Here is a 6664-nt window from a genome sequence, read left to right as displayed (position 1 = left end):
AAAGGACTGCACATTGACGCCACGGAGTCTGTACTGAATGGAGAGACTGAGCACAAGTGGGTGCGATTTCGATGCGTCCTGAAGAGGGCGCCAAAGGGACCTGCCATTGGGGCACAGCAGAGCCATCGAGGCGGAGACTCTGAAAGCAGAACGCGCATGCGCGCCATTCATAAACCTCCCTCTCCTCTTTTCCCGAGCAGGCGCTTGACGCGGACACCTATATCCCCTCTTCCTTCTTATTGCCAATAGGGGTCCTTGGCTTCCTCAATGGGGGAGTGGATAAAATGGGGGAGGGAGGAAAATACTGCAAGATATGTCAGGAAAGAGGGGAAATTTTAAATTGCTGTTAGTAATATTATGTGTGTGGAGAATGGAGGAGGAAGGAGAGGGGTCCTTCAGGCGAGTGATGTAGCCAGCTACGGAGCTGGGCCCTGCGAGAGCGGCGGCGCGGAGGGAGAGCCCGGCGGAGGCGGACCGGAGGCGCCTGGGTCTGGCCTCTCGCTGCCGGCAAGGCCGGGCGCCTCCCCTCGGCCCAGGTGAGCGGGAGGCGGTTGGGCAGGCACCGGCGCGGGCACCCCTGGGGTCCTCCCGCTTTGGTTGCTGCTTTGGGCCCAGGCCCCGGCCCCAGAGGCTTCTGGGAGGAGGGCGCGCTGAGGCCTCAGGGGAGAAGGAGGCCTCGCTCGCGCTTTCCCTTCGGGCCTCTGGGCCGGGCCTGGCCTGAGGCCCCGTCCGTCTCTCACAGGCCTGGCCCAGTGGCTTTAGGGCAGGGGCCCCCAAACTAAGGCCCGGGGGCCAGGTGCGGCCCTCCAAGGACATTGACCTGGCCCCTGTCCTAAACTTCAGGCTTAGGGTTGACCTAAGTCTACCTGGTCTCTGGAGGTCTCTTTGCTTACTTACGGCCTTATGAGATCGTCTAGATGGTCTTTGAAGGTCTCTTTGCTTAGCTACGGCCTTATGAGACCATCTAGATGGCTTTTGGAGCTCCCTTTCCTTACCTATGGTTTTATGAGATTGTCTAGATGGCCTTTGGGGACCCTTTTCCTTACCTATGGTCTTATGAAACAATCTGGATGGTCTTTGAGGGTCCCTTTCCTTATCTATGGTCTTCTGATGGCTTGATGAAATCATCTAGATGGCCTTTGAAGGTCCCTTTCCTTACTGATGGTCTTATCCATTGAGGGCCAACAAATCCAGACAAGACAGAGGTCCTCCTGGTCAGTCATAAGGCTGAACAGAGTATAGGGTTACAGCCTGTGTTGGACGGGGTCACACTCCCCCTGAAGACACAGGTTCACAGTCTGGGGGTTCTCCTGGACTCATCGCTGGGCCTGGAGCCCCAGGTCTTGGTAGCCAGGGGAGCCTTCGCACAACTCGTGCACAGACTTGTGCACCGGCTGCGCCTGTTCCTTGGGAGGTCTGACTTGGCCACGGTGGTCCACGCGCTGGTTACATCCCGTTTGGATTACTGCAACGCGCTCTACGTGGGGCTGCCTTTGAAGACGGACCGGAAGCTCCAATTAGTACAATGGACAGCAGCCAGACTAATAACGGGTGGCTTACAGGGAGTGTACCACCCCCCTGTTAAGCCAGCTCCACTGGCTGCCGATATGCTCCCAAACCCAATATAAAGTGCTGGTTTTGACCTACAAAGCCCTAAACGGTTCTGGTCCAACTTACCTGTACAAACACATCTCCTCCTATTAGCCCACAAGAACCTTAAGATCATCCGGGGGGGCCCTGCTCTCGATCCCACCTGCCTCACAAGCGCGGCTGGTGGGGACCAGAGACAGGGCCTTCTTGGTGGTGGCTCCTCAGCTGTGGAACTCCCTCCCTAGTGACATCCGGCAGGCTCCATCCCTTCTGGAGTTTAGAAAGAAGTTGAAGACCTGGCTATGTGCGCAAGCGTTTAATGAATGAACTCAGTTAGCGTTGACATGGATTGGATTAAGGTTCTTGCACAAGGTCTGATGGATAACTGGCATATATATTTGGCGTTGCACTGTGTTAAATCTTTTATATATTGTATTTTACTATGTTATTTAACTATTTTAATTGTTGTATTATTTTATTGTATTGTGATATACTGGTAGTGATCCTGCCATTTGTGTAAGCCGCCCTGAGTCCCCTCGGGGAGAAGGGCAGGGTAGAAATATCGGAAATAAATAAAATAAATCTAGATGGTTTTTGAGGGTCCCGTTCCTTATCTATGGTCCTATGAGACCATCTAGATGACCTTTGAAGGTCCCTTTCCTTACCTATGGTTTTATGAGATTGTCTAGATGGCCTTTGTGGACCCCTTTCCTTACCTATGGTCTTATGAAACAATCTGGATGGTCTTTGAGGGTCCCTTTCATTATCTATGGTCTTCTGATGGCCTGATGAGATCATCTAGATCAGGGGTCCTCAAACTTTTTAAGTGGAGGGCCGGTTCATGCTCCTCAGACTGTTGAGGGGCCGAATTATCATTTGGAAAAAATACAAATTCCTATGCACACTGCACGTGTCTTATTTATAGTGCAACAACAACAACGAAAGAACAATACAATATATTTTTTAAAATTAACCAACATAAACCTATCAGGATTTCAGTGGGAAGTTTGGGCCTGCTTCTGGCCAATGAGATAGTCAAGTTAATTAGGGTTGTTGTTGTGTGCCTTCAAGTCATTTCAGACTTTGGGCAAGCCTAAGTCTAAAACTGAGGGCAGGGGCCAGGTAAATGACCTTGGAGGGCCGCGTCTGGCACCCGGGCCTTAGTTTGGGGACCCCTGATCTAGATTACCTTTGAAGGTCCCTTTCCTTACCGATGGTCTTATGAGACCATCTAGATGGTCTTTGAGGGTCCTGTTCCTTATCTATGGTTTTATGAGATTGTCTAGATAGCCTTTGGGGACCCTTTTCCTTACCTATGGTCTTATGAAACAATCTGGATGGTCTTTGAGGGTCCCGTTCCTTATCTATGGTCTTCTGATGGCCTTATGAGATCATCTAGATGGCTTTTGAAGGTCCCTTTCCTTACTCCATTGGAAAGGAATTGTCCAACTCTGATTAAATCATTATTCTCATCTTCTTCAATGCAAATGTGCTTATGTATCCTTTTAATAATAATAGAGTAAAATAATACATGTAATAATAATAATAAATACAGGAAAATTATACAAGTAATAAGTATAAGCTGACTCAAATAGAAGCCAACCAGGATAGGGTTGTGAGGGAATGTGATGTTTAATAGGCTTTTCCTGAATCCCTTCTTATTATCCAACATCTTCAGTTATCTAATGTTCTGCCGGGGTGTTTATGTTGGATATATTTATAATCTTATATTATCTGCTTAGAACTGGATTATATGAGGCTCCTTCTACACAGCTGAATAAAATGCACACTGAAGTGGATTATATGGCAGTGTGGAGTCAAGATAATCCAGTTCAAAGCAGATAATATAAGATTCTAAATGGGTTATATAGCTGTGTGGAAGGGCCTTGATTCTACACTGCCAAATAATCCAGTTCAAACCAGATAATCTGTATTTTATAGGCAGTGTGGAAGAGACCTAAGTGAGGCCTAATTCTGCCTGTCCCTGGACTGAGTGGGTTGCTAGGAGACCAAGTGGGCGGAACTTAGCCTTCTAACTGGCAGCAATTGGCTAAAAACAATTATTCCTCTCCCTCTAATTAGGACTTTATTTTTCTTTTCTTTTTGTTGTCGGAACCTAGGGGCAAGGATGGTGCTGCCAAATTTCTAGGTTCTGGGGCTTATACTTTTGTTTTTTAGTGGGAGGGGAGGACACCATTACTCATTTATATACAGTAGAGTCTCACTTATCCAACACTCGCTTATCCAACGTCCTGGATTATCCAAGCCATTTTTGTAGTCAATGTTTTCAATACATTGTGATATTTTGGTGCTAAATTCGTAAATACAGTAATTACTACATAGCATTACTGCATATTGAACTACTTTTTCTGTCAAATTTGTTGTCTAACATGATGTTTTGGTGCTTAATTTGTAAAATCATAACCTAATTTGATGTTTAATAGGCTTTTCCTTAATCTCTCCTTATTATCCAACATATTCGCTTATTCAACATTCTGCCGGCCTGTTTGCGTTGGATAAGCGAGACTCTACTGTATATAGATTATGCCATACCATAAACTGTATTGGCTTGATATTAATATTGAAATGCAGTCATTAGATGGAAATTAAGACAGATAAAGACAAACTTTACGTAATGCATTAGTACAATACAGTTTTACTCCATTATGAAAACAGCTTTGTGGGTGCTGTATTGTATCTTTGATTTCTTTTTTAGCCAGTTGCTTGAGTCCCAATCAACTGAGAATTTGTTGTTGTTTTTCCTGGCATCCTTTTCTTCCCTCCTATATCTTTTCTTAATGCTCCCCAAGCTGCTCCTTTTGCCTATATGCTTTCTGAATGCCTCTCTTCTTTCTTTCTTACCCTCTTACTATTCTCATTTCCCTCTCCTCCATTTCTGTCATCTAAGTCAACCTTTCCTCCTCATCTATTCCTTTTTAGTGGCTTTGGGTTTTTTCCCCTCCCGTCTAGGAAGGCTGTAAGACCGGCCCGTCTGGGCTGACCTTGCAGAGCTTTAGGGTTAAATAGCAAAGGGGTGATGATATATATGTATGTGTATTATATTTACAAAAGTTCATTCTATGAGTGGTTTTGGGGACAGAGTAAGCAGGTTGCCATGATTTCCTGCCCACTCGATAAGCAGTTGAACAGTTCTTACCCAGAGCTTGGAACAAGTTACAGTATTGGATTGCAATTCCCAGAATCCTGCCAGCATGAACCCAAAATTCTGAGGCCAGAAGATAGAAATGTTTCCTTTTGGGGCACAAAATGTGGAAAACAGACTGTAGGAATATTGCTTTCTGGGCTCGGGAGTGGAATCCAAAAGGAGTAACTCTTTGCAACTGTATGGCAAGCTTTCAGGTGAGCCACCTGCTTGGCCCAATATGGTGGATATAAGAGTTGTTTTCCATCTCTGCACACTTTTCAGACAACTTTTTCCTGACGGGTAGAGAGAGAGACACACACACACACATACATTGTTCCCTCACTCCTTCACGATTTGCTTTTCGTGGATTTGCTGTTTTGCGGTTTTTAAATAAATACTAAGATAATATTATAAATCATAAAATAATATGAATCCCTCATTTTACTTCCTTCCTAAGGAGAAGCCTAAGGAAGGAAGGAAGGAGAAGCAGAAGGGAGAGAAAAGGAGGCTGAAGCAGCTTTGTTTTCGCCTCACAAGGCAGTGGCAGCAGCATCCTTATATAGCGTCCCTACTTTGCTGATTTTCACTTATTGTGGGTGGTCCTGGAACGTAACCCCCGCGATAAGTGAGGGAACACTCTATACCCTGTTTCACCAAAAATAAGACATTCCTTGAAAATAAGACCAAGTAGAGGTTTTGCTGAATTGCTAAATATAAGGCCTCCCCTGAAATTAAGATCTAGCAAAGTTTGTGTTTGGAAGCCTGCCTGCCGAACCGAACACCAGAGCATGCAGGATTGGTAAATATAATAACCATAGATTGTTGTACGTGGAAATTATGGCAGTAACAAGAAATTCTTGATAGGATTCACAGTTTGTCTGGTTATGCTGGTTTGTGATGACAATTACTGTACAGTATATAATAAATGTTCATTTTATTGTTCAACAATAAATGTGAATTCTTCATCGAAAATTAAGACATCCCTTGAAAATAAGACCTAGCACATCTTTGGGAGCAAAAATTAATATAAGACACTGTCTTATTTTTGGGGAAACACAGTAATTATTTATACAAAGAGAGATGTCTGGATAGATATGAATATATTCTTACCTACCTATATATAGGGCTTGCAAATATTACAGGGGAAAAATGAACACACAAATATATATAGACATGTCTAGATAGATATGAATATATATATATATATATATATATATATATATATATATATATATATAGTTGATACCATATTGTTTTTGTTGACCCCACTTTTCCACTTATAGAGCTAGTTTGTTGTTTTTCTTTGAAATAAATATTCAAAAACATTTAATCTACTGATGCCTCGATTAATGAAATTTTATTGCTATCTATTTTTATTTTGAAATGTACCAGTAGCTGCTGCATTTCCCACCCTCGGCTTATACGCGTGTCAATAAGTTATCCCAGTTTTTTTGTGTTAAAATTAGGTGCCTCGGCTTATATTTGGGTTGGCTTATACTCGAGTATATACGGTACTTATTTTGGTTTGAGGCATTTGAAAATTGAGTGTGCATTAGATTTGCTGGTGGATTAAACTGAGTCAATACAGCAAGTTTGCCTCCCCTTCTTCTCCTAGGCTCTTTTTGAATCTGTACCAGTTATACAGCTAACTCTGCTGGGCAGCTTTTCCTAGACCTCCACTTCACATCCCAATCGCTTTGAGATTTTCCTCCTTTCCCCATCTTGTTAGAAATGGCTGCAGGAGTCAAGCAGTATCTCCAACTCCAAATGGAGAACTGTGCCATAAATATATGCACCCGGTTTTATGGTGGCTCATAGTTCACTAAAGAGCAGCCAGTGTTTATTTTCCCTCCCGCTGTGAGAAGAGGTACGAGATTACAGCTTGGTTTCCTTATTTGATTTGATTCCTTTGGGCAAAACCCAATTGCT

General features: G+C 43.8%; 1 protein-coding gene across 7 annotated transcripts in view; it reads left to right on the top strand.

Moving 5' to 3' along the window:
• Positions 1 to 212: 212 nt before the first annotated feature.
• Positions 213 to 6664, top strand: part of pi4kb (phosphatidylinositol 4-kinase beta) — an 82734-nt gene continuing 76282 nt past the window's right edge. Inside the window, exon 1 of one of the 7 annotated variants that reach the window (XM_062965157.1) lies at positions 213 to 536. The gene's annotated coding sequence lies outside the window, so the exon portion shown is untranslated. Of the gene's footprint in view, positions 537 to 659; positions 1963 to 6664 lie in introns of those variants that run through there. The other 6 variants (XM_062965160.1, XM_062965159.1, XM_062965162.1 and 3 more) reach the window with 6 other exon arrangements.

This window comes from Anolis carolinensis, unplaced genomic scaffold (genome assembly GCF_035594765.1).
Source record: "Anolis carolinensis isolate JA03-04 unplaced genomic scaffold, rAnoCar3.1.pri scaffold_14, whole genome shotgun sequence".
NCBI classification, from domain to species: domain Eukaryota; kingdom Metazoa; phylum Chordata; class Lepidosauria; order Squamata; family Dactyloidae; genus Anolis; species Anolis carolinensis.
The sequence above is the reverse complement of the archived record's forward strand: the minus strand, read 5'-3'. Positions and strand labels throughout refer to the sequence as shown.